This window comes from Macrotis lagotis, chromosome 4 (genome assembly GCF_037893015.1).
Source record: "Macrotis lagotis isolate mMagLag1 chromosome 4, bilby.v1.9.chrom.fasta, whole genome shotgun sequence".
In the NCBI taxonomy this organism is placed as follows: domain Eukaryota; kingdom Metazoa; phylum Chordata; class Mammalia; order Peramelemorphia; family Peramelidae; genus Macrotis; species Macrotis lagotis.
The window spans coordinates 75,775,709-75,794,381 of NC_133661.1; the positions used below are offsets into that span (position 1 = coordinate 75,775,709).

The window sequence follows — 18,673 nt, forward strand, 5'->3', positions numbered from 1 at the left end:
GTTTCTCTGAATATTTCTGTTTGCAGACATTATGCTAGTTATGTTAAATGCCAGAATGTTGTAGAGCTTCCTAGGTGAGGTCTATAGTCATTCTAAAGAATTTGGCCTGTATATACCATATATAAACAAGCATACACACATATATTCACATAGTGGTAATATAAGAATTATGATGAGTAGAGTGCTAGGCTTAGAATGAGGAAGACTCAACTTACTGAACCCCAGGCAAGTCACTTAACTTGGTTTCTCTCAGTTTCCTTATCTATAAAATAACATGGAGAAGGAAGTGGCAACCCCCTCTAGTATCTTTGTCAAGAAAACCACAAATGGACTCATGAAGAGTTGTATGTGACCAAAACAACTTAACAATTCCTATTAAAAAAGTGCGCAAGACATGCTGATAGTCTAGATTACATATGCATTTGTATGTAAAACTGTAGATGGTGTCCATCAGTTCTGGAGTAGAACTTGTATATGAAAAATGAGCTGGGTCCAGAATTGAACAAAGAAAGATAGTAGACTGATTTGCCCTTATGACATTGCATAATTCTTTCACGAACTCAAACTTCTTCCTAAATTCATGGGAGCCTCTCAGAACTTAAACAGATTTGGAATAAGAAAACCAAGAGTAAGAGAAATTTATGAGTCGTTTGAAGTTTTCTTGAGAAATATACTGGAGTGGCTTGCCGGTTGGTTTTATAGATATAGAAACTGAGGCAAACAGGGCTTTAACAATCGCCTTTCAAAGACTATTTTATTGCTACGAATCATAGAATACTTCAGTCTTTGAAGAGTTGAAATTGAGGCTCACCCAAAGGGCAATGAAGAGGGACAAAATGGGCAGAGCCAGGCTACTGCAGATTTCCCCACAAACAAGGAAGCAGGAAAAATGGTAGAAGAGAAATCTACATCTTAGAAAAAAAGTGAAGAGTATGAAAGAAGAATAACTTTGGTTATGAAATACACAATTCAATGTCAAGAAATGTGAGGGTGAATTATATAGCATATTGGCATGGGAGGGGGAACTTGGTCAGAAGACCAGAATATGGGTAAGTGTAGATAGGTCATGATTTGCATCATTGGAGAGAATACCCCCATCAATGAGATTACAGCTTTGTTGGAGGATTGGACTATATAACACTTTATATTTATCTGTTTTACTTTGTAAAATTTACATGATAAAAACAATGAAAATTCTTGATTTTGATCAGGATCTCAGAAAAGAAACTTCGGTTATTGTTTGAACTGTGAGACTCAAGTAATTTCCCATTTCCAGGTGGCAACATAAACTCTTTTCATGATGGGAGCTCAAATTCAGCTTTGAGTATTGAATTTCCAACTTTTTAAGCTCCAGAAATGGTTAATACCACATTACTTTTGGTTCTGTCCTTCTAAAAAGAAGAGTCTTGTTGACTCCTTATTTTCTGTGCCAAAGACAAATTATTTTTTCCCTTTTGGATTCTAAGAGGCAGTGACAGACCTATGCCCAGATTTTGCCCAAAGCAATTTTTTGAAGCAGAATTTGCCCAGTATGCCAAAAAGCCCTAATGCATATTCTAACCAGGTTGGGAAAAATACTTTCCAAGTCAACTAGTTGAGACCAAGGATGGTTCTGTTCTAGCTTGAACTGATTATCATTCATGTCATTATAGACAGTATACTTTCTATAGATCAATAAGAGAAGACTAGCTTTTAAGAGGTTAAAGGTTACTTAGCAACAATCAGTATAACAATTTAATCCATGAAGGAGAGGAAACAGGTAGATCATTAACTTCAAGATTATAATGTGCCATCAGAAATTGATGGCTTTGTCAGTATAAGGGAGACATGATTAAAGGAAGAAGGGAAGGAGACTAAAGGAAGGACAAGATTGATTTTACAAGAGAAGGACTGATAAAGTTGATTTCTTGGAGTATGAAATGTCTCAAAGATCCGGTTCTCTTTTAATCAAGTAGTTGGTAATCTGATGCCTTTGAGCTGAAGACATGAGTTAGTAAGTCTAACCTTCCATTCTTTCTGCCTTAAGAAATAAAGGCTCTGGGTACAGGCTCCTAAAGATGAATTTAGAAGTGTGAACTGGGGAATTAACAAGACACTCTTATCACAACCAATAAACTATCAATTTTATCATTTGTTCAATTTCTTCCTCTTCTTATATAAGTGCCTTTTGCAAGACTCAGTCTTTAACTTTACTGTTCTTTTTGGAGATCTCATGCCCTACCATGATTTCAGTTGTCATCTCGAATGGGATAATCACTAAATTTATGACTCAGCATATTTATTCTTGATCTTTAATCTTGTGCTAAGAGGTATAGGTATAAATCCCACTTCAGGGACCTATTTCTTAGTTGTGTAAGCTTAGACAACTCTTTTGATCTACTCTTGGTTTTCTTATTCTGAAAGCTAAGTTCAGAGGGATTCCTCATGAAATTGACCTTTATATCATGAATTTGTTGAGTAGTTATCAAATACCATTGTCCAATCCATAGATGTCTGCATGGTCTGCATGGAGGGAGTACTGCCAGCAGCAAAAATCATGGATCCTAGAAACAGTTTTCTTATTTATAGGTTTATAACATTTGGAGGCAGAAGGGACATTAATGACCCTTTTAGGAAAGGGGAAATTTTTATTTTATTCTATTTTTGCATTCATATGCATTGAAAATTGGATTTTCTTGCCAGAGGAAACTAGATGATATGGTGGATAGATCACTGGATTTGGAATCAGGAAGATCTGAGTTCAAATTCAGTCTCAGATACTACCTAGCTTTGTTATATCTGGACACTAACTTAAGTTCTATTTTCCTCAACTGTAAAACGAGTATAACAATAACCCCCTCTATCCAGGGTTGTTGTGAGGATCAATAATATAATATTTTTAAATTGCTTCTCAGAGTATCTGGCACACAGTAGGCAATATATAAGAGTAATTCACTACTTTTCTATTCTTTGGAGCTTTTCCTTTCTCTTGCATCATGTGTAGGATTTCAAATTTCTATAACATTTTGACAGTTCCCATTTTTAATTGCCTTGTGATTTTCCAACTTTACAAATGTTATTTAATTTTTCTTCATCTGTTCTATCACCTTATCTAGATCTTTAGTTTTTTCCTTAAGGTATTTGTGGTATCTTGCTCATGATAAATACTCAACAAATATTTGTCGATGTTGACTAGCCATCTGTATCATGGTGGCTCTCTAAGTAGTATGAGGTACTAGTTGGAGAAAAGACAAGATTTACCAAGTATTGCAAAGAAGTGTTAATCTTAAGGGAAGAGCAAGATTTGAGCCTATGGTGGCAGCAAAGGTGAGAAAAGAATAATAGGACCTCAAAATTTAGAAAATGAAAAATCTGGGGTGAACAGAGCCATCAAAAGAGGTTCAATAAGAAAGGAGAGATTTCATTCCAGCATCCCGTTGTTGACTGGATGAAGATGAAGAATGATGAAGAATATCCTATCAGGGACCAATAGATGTCCTCACTCTTCCTGTGTCTTGCAATGAGTATAGTAGGAATTATGTATGGATTCAAGAAAAGGCTTAGGCTGGGTGCTGTGGCAAGGTAGTGCAGTGAAATAGAGCACTGGCCTTGGAGTGAGGAGAACTTGAGTTCAAATTTGTTCTCTGATACTTATTAACTGTGTGGCCTTGGGCAAATCATCTTATTCTGTTTGCCTCCCAAATAGGGGTTTGTGGGGAGCAGTGTTTGGACCAGGGTAAATATAGGAAGAAGTGGGTAAGGAGGAGAGGAGTTTGAGTTGTGAGTTTGAACCTTTTACCTACTCAATGATGTCAGTTTACTGCTCCAGACTTCAGTTCCTTCATCTGAAAATTAAAAAAGTTGGACTGGATGATCATCTCAAAGATACATAAGTCCATATCTATGGTGCTATACTGAATCAATGAAGATGCATGATAGAAGGGTATAAAATCTATACAAAGTTTCCAAAGGTGTTCCCGCTATCAACTTCTTAGCTAATTTTAGAGCACATCACTTCAATGATACTTGATTACATGAACAACAATCAACAAAAGCTCTGAACTGGCCTCTTGGTTAGTCCTGGCATGGTCACGTCCCATATTGTTACTGGTGCCGGTAGTCTTAAGTCTCCTCCTTTGAAACTACTGACAATAAAAAGAGGATGGGTTTTTGTGTCATTTCAGGAACTGGAAATATTCAGAATGATATCTGCTGGTATAAATCAAGGTCAGTGAGTAGGGGAAAAGCCCTGGCAGAAATGTGGCTGTAGAGAGGATCCCTTATTCTCCTCATCCTCCTTCTGCTCAACTATTAGGAAAAAAATGCTTTCTTTATGATGAGGGACTACTGGTAAATCATTTCTTATTGAGGGGGATGAACCATCTGGGAAAGAAAAGTGTGGGTCTCAGCATGTGGGCTCTTCATTAGACAACAGCCAAGAGCAACATTGAGAAGAGTGAAGAAGAGTGAAACTAAAAAGGAAGCTTTGTTGGCCTTGTGTTGGGGGATTTGGACCAGAGCTGATTCTTCAGCTCCATTTTGGACCATCATGCTGAGAATCACATTTTTGTTCCTTTGTATGGAAACCTTGAGGAGCTAAGCTTCCAATCTCTAGCTCTTTGCTGTGGGCTGTGTGTGTGTGGGGGGGGGAAGGAAAGAGGGGGGTAGAGGTAGAGGTGGGGGTGAAGGGTAAATAGCAAGAGTTAGATTTGGAGGAGAAACTGAAACCCTATTCAAACAAGATTCCATTAACTAATTAGGGGAGCATTGGAAGCTGGTCTGAGGCTCACAATCCCTCCTTTTCTCCTCTCCACTGGCACTCCAAGCATCAGATCACCTGGGGAAAGGCGATTTAAAAAATACCAGATGGTCTGTGCGATGCTCCAGCTGCAGAGAATAACTCCCAGTCAGGCAATCTGCCTTTCGGTCGGAACCCTCTAAAAGTACACTGCCCATTCGTCATGCTTCTCCAATTGCAGCCTTCTGGATAGCCTCTTTCTGCCTTGTCTGACTCTTCCTTTCCAGTTTTTATCATCCCCCCTCCATGAGCTAATGGAGTAACATCTCTTCATTGGCTATAAATCCATTGAGGAACCCTATATAAAATATGGTTTTGTGAAGGAAAATTGGAAAACATCTGTTTTTTTTACCCATAAGATTCAGTGTTCACTTGTCTCATATGACGACGTGACTGTTTGTGCATGTGTGAAAAAGAAAAGAGACAGGAAAGGGGGGAGAGAGAAAAAGAGGCAAGTATCAGAGGGAGAAAGTGTGTGTGTGTGTGTGTGTGTGTGTGTGTGTGTGTGTGTGTGTGGTATAGGATCCAAAGGTACAATTTCAAATAAGATTCTGTGTGTGTGTGTGTGTGTGTGTGTGTGTGTGTGTCTGTGTATTATAGGATCCAAAGGCACAATTTTAAGTAAGACTGTGTGTGTCTATGTAGTGTAGAATTTGAAGGCACAATTTCAAGTAAGACTGTGTGTTTGTGTATGTGTCTATGTCTGTGTCTATGTAGTATAGGATCCAAAGATACAATTTCAAGTGAGATGTGTGTGTGTGTGTGTGTGTGTGTGTGTGTGTGTGTGTTCAACTGGAACACTGGGGACTCTATATGTGAGGGGAAATGTTGGCCCTTCATGTCAACTTGAGAGAATTCTGGATTCATATAGGAAGAGTCAAAAGGCAGTTGGCATGGATGACCTTGATAGGATGACCTTGGGTTGAGGTGTACCTGAGGTCACTGTGCCAGCTTGGGTCAAGAAGATCTCTGCTGGAGAGCAGTAAAGCCCAAAGGATGGCAGTCTTAGTTGCTTGCCTTGAGATTGCTACTCAGCCCTTCCTGGCTTCAGGCTCTTACATCTGGGGACCAGCTCACTGTGGGGAGGTGAGGGAGATTGGAGGTTGTACATGAAGCCCTGAACTGCTGGCTGGCTGCCCCTGCATGTGTGTGTGTGTGTGTGTGTGCACTTGAGCTCGCATCTCCTTCAATATGTATGCCTTGCCTAATCTGGTACATGGTAGAATTGATGAATTTTAAAATCTTTTATGTTATGTGAGTCATCTGCAGAATATTGGGTTGAAAGACAATTGAAGAAGGAGGCATTTGTTAGTGGTATTTTTTTTTTTTGTACATACTTAGTGCCTCTGGAAACCAGTATGCAAATTCATACAAATGAGAAAATAGTTAGCATTTTGAAAAACAAGAACAGGACAAAACTTTGGCTAAGCTTTCTCTCTCTTCTTTCCCCACCCCCGTCTCCTCTTATCTACCAAGCAAGGGATTAAACCTCTCTCTGATTGTGCCTCAGTTTACTCAATTGTAAAATGAGAAGGTTAGAACCTACATAACTTCCAAGGGTTCCTCTAACTCTATGATCTAAGATCCTATAATCCCCAATGACGTCTCTCTAGGGTAATGAGAAGAGTACTTCACAAAAGTCATTGTAAGGATCAGGGCCGTAGGCGTATTTTATAAGACTCTTGTACACTTTGTCCTGGTGTTGATATGCAGAAGTATAACAATAGCAACAATAATGAAAACATCTATGTTGTTGAGTTCTTCCAGTAGTCTTTGACTCTTTGTGACCCCATTATTTGGAGTTTTCTTGGCACATACTGGAGAGGTTTGCTAATTCCTTTCTCCAGCTCACTTTACAAATGAGGAAACTGCCTCAAACAGGATTAAGTGACTTATCCAGGGTTGCAGAGCTAGTAAATGTCTGAAATTGGATTTGAATTCAGGTCTTCTTGATGCCATTTTACCAGTAGGTGGCTCTACAGATTGTGACTGCTTATCTTCATAGTGTATAGCACATATTGGGGAACATGTGTGGAGGGAATAGGTTGAATTACAGAATTTCTGTCTTAAAGAAATGGAATGCTCACTGAGATGTGTAGGGACCATTGATTAGCCCCCTTTGCAGCTATAGAAGGGCTTGATGGTTGTTGGTGGTAGGGCATGGAGTAGTGGAAAGAGGGTGTTTCTAGTTAGTTACCCTATATGTGTGCCTGAGCAATACCTCAGATACCGATTTATCAACATAATTTTTTGAGTCATTTTGGGAAAAAATTATCATTACCTTTTCATAGGATCAATGGATCACAGATTTATAAATGAAAGGGAAATCGGACGTCATCTTAGTCTAACTTCCTAATTTTACATTTAAGGAAACTTAAACTCAGAGAGATTAAATTACTAGTCCAGGTCACACGGGTAGTAGGTTAAAAGGCTATCCTCATCTCACTTAAAGTGGATATCTATGGACTATTCTGGACCTCTTCCTACTGCTGATCATCATGGTAGTTTTGATCCATTGTTTCCAGGCTAATCCTTTCCCTTTTCCTTCATTGAATTTGTGCGTTATCCTTGCACAGAGGTCATGCCAAACTGCTCTGTATCAATCCAATTTTTATTATATATGCTGCCAAAGCAAGCACCCTGTTCCCCTATATTGAGGCAAACTAGTTGTTTGTCCTGGAATTCACCATATTCGTGCCAAACTTAGTAAGGATATCTGAGTAGCATAGCCCACTGCTGTTTAGAACAAGAGACCAACCATCCTCAGCATCCTTGATAGCTGGAATTATAGGATTACATCCCCACCTTTGGCTTCTTCTTTAGTTCCAAACATATCCTTCTTCCTCCTCTTTCCCAGAAGACCATCCATTAGGAACATGCACTAAAAAAGAAAGAGGAAAAGAATGTGGTTCAGCAAAACTCACCTGTCTTTCAATTTCATCTGGAGGAATATTCATTATTCTACAGCCAGTTTCCTACCTCTATAAAGAAGGGATGGAGCTTCCAGTTTCAATTGGCAAGGTACATAAGGTAGATAAGTTTGATGATCTCTTAGGTAAACTGCCTCTTGTTTTATTTGGGGAAATCTTCAGGCTACAAAAATATGTGATTATGGACCAGTATAGACACAAAATCTGGGCCAAGACTTCAAAAACTGGTCTTTTAATGTAAGAGTTGCAAAGGGGCAAAAACACAAGGATCTCTAGGAAGTTTATGATCTCAGAGAAAGGAGACCTGCATTCAAATCCTGACTCTGAGGCTTCTCCACTGTGTGATCATGAGCATATCCCCTTTCTCTGACTCAGCATCTTCTTTTGTAATTTTGGGAAAAATTATCCTTGTACCTACTTCTTTCTTCCTTTCTTTTGCTTTAAGAAAGATTTTACTTATTTTGAGTTTTACAATTCCCCCCATTATTGCTTCCCTCCCCCACCAGAAGGCAGTCTGTTAGTCTTTACATTGTTTCCATGGTATACTTTGGTGTAAGTTGAATGTGATGAGAGAGAAATCATATCCTTAAGGAAGAAAAATAAAGTATAAGAGATGGCAAAATTACATAATTATATAATGGTCCCCCCCCAAAAAAAAATTGAAGGTAATAGTCTTTGTTCAAACTCCACAATTCTTTTTTTTAGGTTTTTGCAAGGCAATGGGGTTAAGTGGATTGCCCAAGGCCACACATCTTGGTAATTATTAAATGTCTGAGGCCAGATTTGAACTCAGGTAGTCCTGATCTAGGGCCAGTGTTCTATCCACTGTGCCACCTAGCTGCCCCTGCAAACTCCACAATTCTTTCTCTGGATTACAGATGGTATTCTCCATCATAGATAGCCCAAAATTGTGCCTGGTTGTTGCATTAATGGAATGAGCAAGTCCATCCAAGTTGATCGTCACCCCCATGTTGCTGTTAGGATGTACAATATTTTTCTGGTTCTGCTTATCTTGCTCAGTATCAGTTCATGCTTCCCTGAATTCCCATCCCTCCTGGTTTCTAATAGAACAATTGTACTACTTATTTCACAGGGTTATTGGGAAGAAATGCTTTAAAACCCTGTGTATGACTATGTATGTGTGAACTGAAATAGTTATGCCTCATATTATTGTTAATGATTATGATATGACTTGGTACCCTTGAGCGCTGGATTGATAAAAATTAAGTTATATATCTATGGCTTACTGAGGAAGAGCAAAGAACAAAAAATGAACTTTTTTTTGTTGTGAGGATCAAAGGATGCATTAGGATCCTCATGGATATCAAGGAGAATGATGAGTGTGAATAAATGAATGAGTATGAATGACTGAAAAATGATACTTATTGTATATCAAACATTGCAAATATTTTCTGGGCATACAAATAGAAGCAAAAAAGATATTCTTTGGCCTCTATTCTAATAGGGTCCCATAGAGGGCATGTGACCAGGGAGGAGTGGTTTGAAAAGGGATATCAGTCAATGGTAAATGGAGTCACAGGACAATTGGTCAACTTCTCCTTTCCAGAAATAGTTGTGTGTTTTTGATGACTGTTCTAAGAGCTAGAGGTCAAAAGGGAGGAGACTATACCCATGGAAGGTGGGACTTGAAGATGATTTTAGGAAATGATGTAGGGGCCTAAAAATCAGAAAGATGATAATAGTATGATAATAGATGATAATAGTAATAATAACAATAGCAACAACAAAAAAACCAAACATATCTATATTTATATTTACCTGGGTCTGTTTATCTATTCATCCATTCATACATCCATCTATTCATCCATTCATTTATTCATTCAGTAATCTATTCATTCATCTTTTTATCCGTCTCTCTCTCTCTCTCTCTCTCTCTCTCTCTCTCTCTCTTGTTACCTCATTTGATCTTTACAGCAATGTTGGTAGGTAGGTGCTATTATTACCTCCACTGTACAAATGAAGAAACTGAGACAAACAGAGGTTAAGTGACTTGCCAGGATCATGGAACTAGTAAGCTCACCAACCAGAGCCCAAGGACACAGGGTAGGATTTTCAGTTGCTTACGGAAGTGGAAGTTGAAGTCAGATGGCATGGCCTGGAGATGGCCCAGAAGTGGACCATGTGGTCTGAGACTAGCTAAGATGAGATGGAAACTCACCCAATGAGAGCCTTGTATGCTGACTACAGCATCCTGGTAGGATCTGACAGGTTTGAATACTGAATTTTGGGTAAAGGTTTTAGGAAGCAATGATAAGAGAGTAAAAAGAATATTTGATTGACTTGGAGTTAGGAAATCTGGGTTGTAGTTCTTGTTAAAATGTTAGTTATCTTCAGAATTTAGAATAGGTTTTTTGACTTCTGGGTTTCAGTTTCCTCAGTTGGAAAAACAGATCTTTCTGTGATCCCAAAATTCAAATCTGCAAAAAAAGGACACTGAGGTAGACTATGAACAGTTTCAATTACCACTATGACCACTGTTCCTTAAGCAATTGGATCCAAGACTCTCCTCTGTAGTCAGGGATCCTCTTCCCCAGGGGTTCCCTTCTTTTATAGCAAATGAGAAGATGCCAAAAATAGATTGAGGCGGTACAATTCTTTGTTTGGTTCAGTTCCAAGGAGGGGAATCCACGTAATTGGTCAAAGTGAAATGTCTGTCAATCACCAAAGTTTAGTCAACAGATTTTACACATGTCATCAATCATGAATGTTTAGTCAGTGACTAGGCAACAAGATTCTGGGACTTTCCACCGGCATGTTATGAATATTAGGCACAAAAGAACAAAGTTAAAGGAGAATGTGGTTTTCTGGAATATAACAGCTCTTCAAGCACATTCATGGGGATGTATGTATGGAAACATTATTTTAACAAATCTCAGACAGATTAATATAGGCTTAAACTATAAATTTATATAATATAAATCTAACATTTCAGAGCAATATATATAATCATCAATTTATAGATCTTATCATAATTACAACCTATATAATTTTTATTCTAGCAAAGTTTATTCTCTCCTATTTATCTTACTTATAGACAGTCATCTATACCCATAAAATACAATGAACTGAGTAAATACTGATTAATTAATGGGGTAATCATAATTATTCTATTATTTTTGAGCTTTATTTTCCAGCTCTAACATTTTGGGTTGTGAGGATTGAGCCCCAGGGAGGCATTTCCAACCTCTCAATGTTTTTGGGAAAATAGGACTTTCTCACTGAAACTCCAGTCTAGAAGGCAAACTTGAACTTTTGGCTGCTCTGGCAAAACTCAGGCTTACAGAAAACCCTACTTCCCCATCTATCCTCTATACTTATGGACTTCAAAGAGAATTGAGAAAACCACAGAAGTATGAAGGATGTAACATGTCAGTGAAAAAATGACTTGGGGAGAAGAGAATCAAAATTTTAGCAATCTAGGATCCATTTCCTCATTCTCTTACTTTAATGTACTCATTGGTTTCCACTTGTCTCCTTCTCTCCAGGCAAATCAAAGACTGATCTGATTATCTTTTATATTTTAGTCTGATTAATTTTTAGAGTTGAGTTGACAGGGCTGGGATCAGAAAAGTTTTGATCGTAGGACCTGCTCAATTTGTGTGAATGAAATACTGCTATTTTCATTTTCATTAATATTATTTTCTATTTTTCATTGCATATATGCATATATTTCAGGACAATTATGGATCAAATAGGCTTCTGTGGGATGATCTGGGAACATCATCAGGACATATGATATTGCTTCTAGAATCAAATACATCCCAAGTTACAGATAGCTGATTTACAAAATAACCTTTTAAAACCCAATCATCTAAGATTGGGATTAAACATAGGCTTTTATTTCATCCCCTGATACAAAGCAATAATTAGTTGTTTAGCATTCCATTCAGCATACTATGATGAGCATTTATTAAGCATCTACTGTGTACAAGGGTCTGTGAGAGACTTTTAGGGTACAATTGACAAAACAATTTCTTCAGCTCCTACAATTCTAGTATAATACTAGCCTTTGCTTGGAAACTGCTTAAGAGAGAGAAGGCAACCCATTTCACTTTGGCATATCACTAATTGTTAGGGAAATTTCTCCTGGCATGGAACCCAAATTGGTTTCTTGGCAATTTTTATTTATTGATCTGATTCGGCTTCCTGGGGCTCAATGGGACAAGTGGAATTCCTCTTCACTTCAAGTGTTGGACATCTATCATGTGTCATTCTCTACCTCACTGCCTATGTACCTCTTATTCAGCCTAAACATTTCCAATTTCTTTAAGTGATTTTCACATGACATGATCTCCCATGTCTACATGAAGACTTTCTCAGCTCTCTTAACTTAAATTCCTTCTTTCTGGGATTATTGCCAGTTGAACCAGTATATATGCCCTTCTTCCCCTCCCCTATTAGACTGAGCTCCTAGAGAGCAGAGACTGTCTTTGTAACCCCAAGAGTTAACATAGTGCCTGCTACTATGTCATTAAAGAAATGCTTGTGATTAACTGATGCTCTTCAGCTTTATTATTTATTACATCCCTTAAATTTGATAAACAGAATTATACTATTGTGGTCTGACCAGGGTTGAATGTAATGAGACTATCCCCTCCTTTTTCCTGGAAACCATACCTCTCTCAATACAGCCTGAGATTGAATTCACTTTTTTTTCTTTTTCTTTTTAAGCCACCATAACACAATATATTGAGGTTTCAGACCAATATTGTCAGTTAAGAATTTTGGAATCTTTGTTGTAATTACACACTTCTATGTCAAGTGCTATCTTAGATGTGACGGATAGAAAGAAGTAGAAAAGACTCATCTGTGCCTTTGAGAATCTAATAGGTTTATCTCAGTGGGAAGATGAGATTTATATATGGAACAGATAAGTTACAGTATCAAGTCAGAAAGCAAATCCATTATACCAGTCAATGTGCTAAGAAATGGCTGTGCAGAGAAAGGTGAAAGATAGCCCCTGCTCACTAGAATCTCCTAGAGGAAGACAACATGCAAACTTGGCCTATATACAAGCAAGATATAGATGAGGCTAAATTGGAGATAATCCCAGTCTCAGTTTCTTCATTTGTACAATGGAGGTAATAATAGCACCCATCTACCAACATTGCTGTAAAGATCAAATGAGGTTTAAGGAGAACAGCAAAAGGCTTCTTGCAGAAGATGAGAGGTAAAGTTAACAGTGCTCATAACTTTCTGCACCTATGTAGTTTCATCTAGTTCACTTCCATGAAATTTTCTACTTGGAGTAATAACGCGGGTTTCTTCCTCTTTCTTTTGTAGAACATCATTTTCATCAATAGATCTTTGATTTTCTACCTTAAACTATTAGTTAACCATCACAAACCAATAACATTATGAAGTCTCTCCCTACCCTCCAAAGTACCCAACTTTGTGCCCTTATAGAGAGAACAATCACTGGGATCGAAATAGAAATAACTTAGGTAGGCTAGCTAATCTTTGTGAATTCTATTGATTCTAGGAGGGTTTTATTCACAATCTATTAATTCTCATATACCTGGGAAGGAAACTACCATCTTGTTACCTATCCGGGTAGCTACTTCCTAACTAGGAAATGGTCCTTTGCCTCCCCAAATGAGTAAATAGGATCATAGGTTTAGAATTGAAAGGAAGCTCAAATCACTGAATTCAGCAGTCAGCTTCTTGTATAATTTTTACATCTGATTTCATATTACTCCATAGTTTGTGACAAGAAGCCAATTTAATGTTCATTCATGGCAGCCAAACATGGCTAGTTTTCTTTGTGAATTTCCAAAATGAAATTTTTTGCACCGAGATCATCCCTCCTCAGTAGAATGCTGTGAATTCAGGTTTTTAAATGAGCCCCTTGAGAGATCTCAGAGGTGTTTGGCACCAACACAAGTCATTAGGCAAAACTGAAATAGTCATCAGACCAAGGAACGGCTTATTTTATATACTGTTTTGTGGAGAGTTAAATATTTCACCATATTCCAATGCTGATTGGTGTCTTGAATCATTTCCAAATGTTCAACCTGTAAAGATATTTGAGAAGCCCAAAACTTGTTCCCCCCACCTCCTACTAGACCTCTCCCCTTCCAATGATAGATTTCACTTGGATTTTTACAAATGGAAAACCACAACTCCCTATAGCTGCAGAGAAGCAGCTGTCACACCAGGTATGGAGCATGAGAAAACACTTTCCAAAGAGCTCAGGGACTTCCCATTATCTGGAAGTTTTTTTAGTACTCTCAAAATTTGTGAAGAAAATAAAAGGTTTTTGGGTGAAGAGTTTGCTTCAGATAATCAGCTGCACCTGTTTGGAAGCAGCTCTTCACGGTTTTCTCTCTAATATTTTGATGCATGTGTTTAGTTAATTCTTCACAGAAGGAGGAACATTATCAAACTAAAAACTAAAAAATCAATAACTGGCATTTTTCAATGGTGTCATCTTCATGATATCTTGATTTTTTATGTGCTGATATTTATGTATATACATTTTGATGCATTGAAATTAGCATTTTTATTTCAAGGAGTGGAACAAAGCTCATTATTATGTGGTTGGGTCAGGCAACCAGTGGTATCAGACAAGATCAATCAAACAACATTTATGAAACTTCTATCTATATGTCAGTCATTATGCCAAATGCTGGATGACATAGTCACATGACAGCATCATATTAGAACAAATTTTGTTTGGTTTGAAATCCAGTGCTTATAAGTCACTTGAACAGTTAAGAAAAGATAGCTTACTTTGCCCTAATAGCAAGATGGATGTGCAACAAGTATATAGTGATATTTTAACTTTTATAGACATGATCTCCCTCACCTTGATAGTGAAATTGTCTAGTTAGAAGAAGAGGTATTTTCACATGATTTTCAAACATCTACCATACATGACCCCAGTTATATTGTGAGTGGGACTTTTGTTGTCTTTAGGTGACCAGGAATCTGTTTTAAGGGAGACAAAGGCCAGTCAGGTCCCAAAGACAACTTTGTTGCCTTGTAGGAAAAGCTAATCACCATTGCATGGAAACAGTGAATCCTGGACTTGCAATAACATAAGGGTTTGATCATTAAGGCAAAAATATGATGGACAGGTGGAATTTGTTATTCAAACACCAGATTACAAAAAAGGAGCAAGTGAATATCTTCTAGATGGTTCAGAAAGTGTCTATGAAGTCACTATTGTTAGGGACCAGGTTAAGAAAATAAATGGAGCAAAGCTCTGTGGAATAGTAACCTGAGAAATCCTTGACATTAGTTACTCTGTTGGCTTCTCCTACTTAATAAAAATAATTAATAACTCATATTAACTTAGTCCAACTCAAGTATAACCTGTATCTTCCACCCTGACTGGTCTATACTTATGAATTTAAAGCACTTTTATGGATCTCTAACCAGACTTCTTTATTAGCAGTATTCTTTTCACTCTCTCTATTTTGTTATTGTTGTGTAGTTGTATTGGATTCTTCATGACCCCATTTAGGATTTTCTTGGCAAAGATACTGGAGTGACAGTATCTTCTCCAGTTTTCCAGTATCCTCTCCAGTTCATTTTACAGATAAGGAAACTGAGGCAAACAGGGTTAAGTGACTTGTTCAGAGCTAGTAAATGTCTGAACCTAGATTTGAGCTCAGGAAGATAAGTCTTCCTGACTTGAGACCCAGTACTCTATTCACCACAGCATCGCCTAGCTGCCCTACCTTCTCTATTTAGATGAGGGAAAATCAGAGGACTCGGGGGCCTAGTCATGTTGCTATCATTGCTTTTGGCCAGTAAACTCTAGGTGGGTACCCTTGTGAGAGAGATGCTTATGAGTACAAGGAAATTAAACTTCAGCCCTAAGAACCCCAAAATAAGGCATTAATATTTTTAAAGGAAGAAACATTTATTTTAAGGAACTGAAGAGAGGAGATTTGACCCCAGTCAAAGAGTATGAATTAAGAAATGAATGTTTGGACTTTAAACATCTTGAGTTATGTTTAGCCCATAAATTTAATCTGGAGGATTTAAAAATAAAAACCTAATCACAGGACAGAGTTGTTTCGAGGGACATTTTTTTTAATGTGTGTGTGTGTGTGTGCTGGTAAGAGTACTGCCAAGACACATCTCCCACTCTAAATGAGGAAGCACTGCTAGTTGCTGTAAATCTTTTGAGTTCTATAGATTTCTTTTTTTTTTTTTTGCAGATTTTTTTCAGCTCTTTGTTTAATATTGTATGAAAGGGAAATGAAGGAACATTTGGGTCTTACCTGGGCGGGGGTGGATTAACCAATTGTTATGTGGAGCTCTGCCTTTTCTACTAAGGACTGACCATTCTGTTTCTTTTCAATTCTGGACTCATCGGTTTTGCAGTTCACTTGACATGCTATATTTATTTATGGTTAAATAACCCAAGGCAGCTTCTAGGATGTCTGAGTAGACCCTCTATACCTCTTTAAAGCTCGTTCACATCCATGACATCATATGATCTTTCATATAGCTCTTTGACAGATAAGAGATAAAGATGTGGGGAGAGAGAAAAAAAGGAGAGAAGAGAAAGAAATGTAGAGACAGCAAAGGAGAGTAAAGGGAAGGGAAACATGGAGGGATAGAGTAGCAGAGAGACACACAGAGTCAACGACAGAGAGGGAGAGAGACAGACACACACACACACACACAGAGAAAGAGAGAGAGAGAGAGAGAGAGAGAGAGAGAGAGAGAGAGAGAGAGAGAGAGAGAGAGAGAGAGAGAGAGACTCAGACAGCTAGAAAGATAAAGCCCGATATCTAAGTGCCTTTTTTTGAAGCCATCTAATTAGCTAGCTCCTCTGCTGATTCTTGATTTCATTTTGTTACTCTGTTCAATTTGACAAGCTTCTATCACCTCTGTTTGTGGGATCAGTGTAGCCACCCAACATTCACATTTAAAAATCTAAAACAAACATTTTCTTGAAAATTCTATTTCCTTTATTCAAGATCACTTTGTTGTATTCCCGAAAGAACTGGCAATACAACAAATACAATAAAACTGGGTAAAAGATAGTTCAAGGAAAGTATAAAGTCTTCCACTGTCATCCATCTTCTAATTTATCTTCCCTCTTCCCCTCCCCCAAATAAGGTAAATAAATAAATAAATAAATAAACAAAGCCCATTATTCTTAGAATGTTGTTGTATAAACTTGTATAAATCAGTCAGTCATCTTCCCTTGGCCTCAGTTTTCTCTTATGTAAAATAAACGGGTAGCCATGGAGGGTCTTTGTATCTCTACATCTGTAAACCTATGATACTTTGCTCTTTGTTCTAATGTGATGATATGAGAAAAGAGAAATGGACTAGAGCACAGGAGACATGCTCTGTCCCAAACCATCTACCTCTGCATAACTTTGGGCAAATCCCTTGACCTCTCTGGGCTTTGTCTTATGTATCTGGGAGATGAAGGCATTGGATTAGAAAGCTAAGTTTCCATGTTGTGCCTCCCTCTTCCCTACACTACTTTGTGTTCATTTTGTTTATAAAAGTATCTGGTTTTGCATGTGCATGTTTCCTCCCCTATTAGAACATAAGCTCCATGAGAACAGAGACAGTTTCATAGCTGCTTTTTATCCAGTGGTTAGTGTGATACTTGGTCCTCATGAAGAATTTACAAATAATTGTAGTGAAAATAGTCATTGAAACAGACTTACTTAAAGAAATGTCCAGTAAATTATTGGACTATATATTTACATACAAGAAAAATAGGTATAAAAGGAGTCATAGTTCTCCTTGAGTGACTCTTTTTTTTATTGGGCATTTGTGTTGCCTTTTCCTCCTGAAGCTACTGACCTCTAGGAAGTGTCTGATATTCTGGGATAGAAAATTTTCTGTCATGAAAAACATACATTTATGATTTTCTGTCTTTTATAAATGAGTCTACTCATTTTCAAGTTGGGAGAAAAAAAAGATGGTAGATTCTTAGGCATGTGCAGTTGTCTCCTTTACCTATAGGCAACTTTTATCAAAGGGATAGTATTCCCCCCCCACCTTTTAAAATGTGTTATTTCTTCTTTTCTATTTATCTCCTTTACTTCCTAATATTTCCCATTTCCAATTGATCCCTTACCTATAAGAAATGAGTACAGTAAGGCAAAACAAATTCAACCCATTGACTATGGCTGAAAATGTGTGCCCTCATCTCATTCCCTGTGGTCTACTCCTTCGCTGTTGCTAGGCAGGTGGAATATTTTACTGTCAATCTTCTGAAATGATTGGATCACTACAGTGATCAGAGAGCTGAAGTCTTTACTTTTTTTCTTTTGCATCATGGTAGTCATTCTATAAATTTTTCTCCTAGGTTTGTGCCCTTCATTATTTCATAGAGGTCTTCCAGGGTTTCTCCAAATTCTTTACCTTAATCACTCAGGATCATATGATCATAGATTTTTGAGTTAAAAAGCTCAATTCAAAGGCATTGAGTTCACTTCAGATAGCATAAAATATTCTTTTACACATACATGTTACAGTCTTCCACTGTAACTTGTTGCTGCAAATATTTTTATATAAAAGAAGGGATAGTCTTCACCAGGAAAGGAAGCACCTCAGAAATCTTCTCTTCCAACAATAACAACCCCTATGTATACAATGGGGAAATGATTTGCCCCTCCACACAGCAAGAAATCCCGGTCATCTGATCTTACAGTTAAACCTCTTGAGCAAAGGAAATGAGGGATTGCTTCCCTTACACAGTTGGAGTTCAAGTTAGGTTTGATGAAGTTCGAGCCCTTGGATGTTTATATTGAGAGACTCTGACATGTTCTGTCTGGCCCTAGGTCAGCCTCATTTATCGCATAACAGACTTAGAGCTGGATGAGACCTCAGGGGTTGTCCAATCCAAAATTCTCATTTTATTATTCGTGTTATTACCTTTTAACTGAATTTTTATTCTGAACTTATCAAACACCAAATAAAATGAGCACTTTCATACAGACTGTGAAATAGAAGAGGA

General features: G+C 37.7%; 1 protein-coding gene and 1 non-coding gene across 2 annotated transcripts in view; one reads left to right on the forward strand and one right to left on the reverse strand.

Moving 5' to 3' along the window:
- Nucleotides 1-18,673, forward strand: part of HPSE2 (heparanase 2 (inactive)) — a 740,263-nt gene that overhangs the window by 148,472 nt on the left and 573,118 nt on the right. The window lies entirely within an intron of this gene.
- LOC141523172 (U6 spliceosomal RNA) lies at nt 7,306-7,416 on the reverse strand. The gene has a single exon (XR_012478368.1). It is a non-coding gene; the product is annotated as a U6 spliceosomal RNA (small nuclear RNA).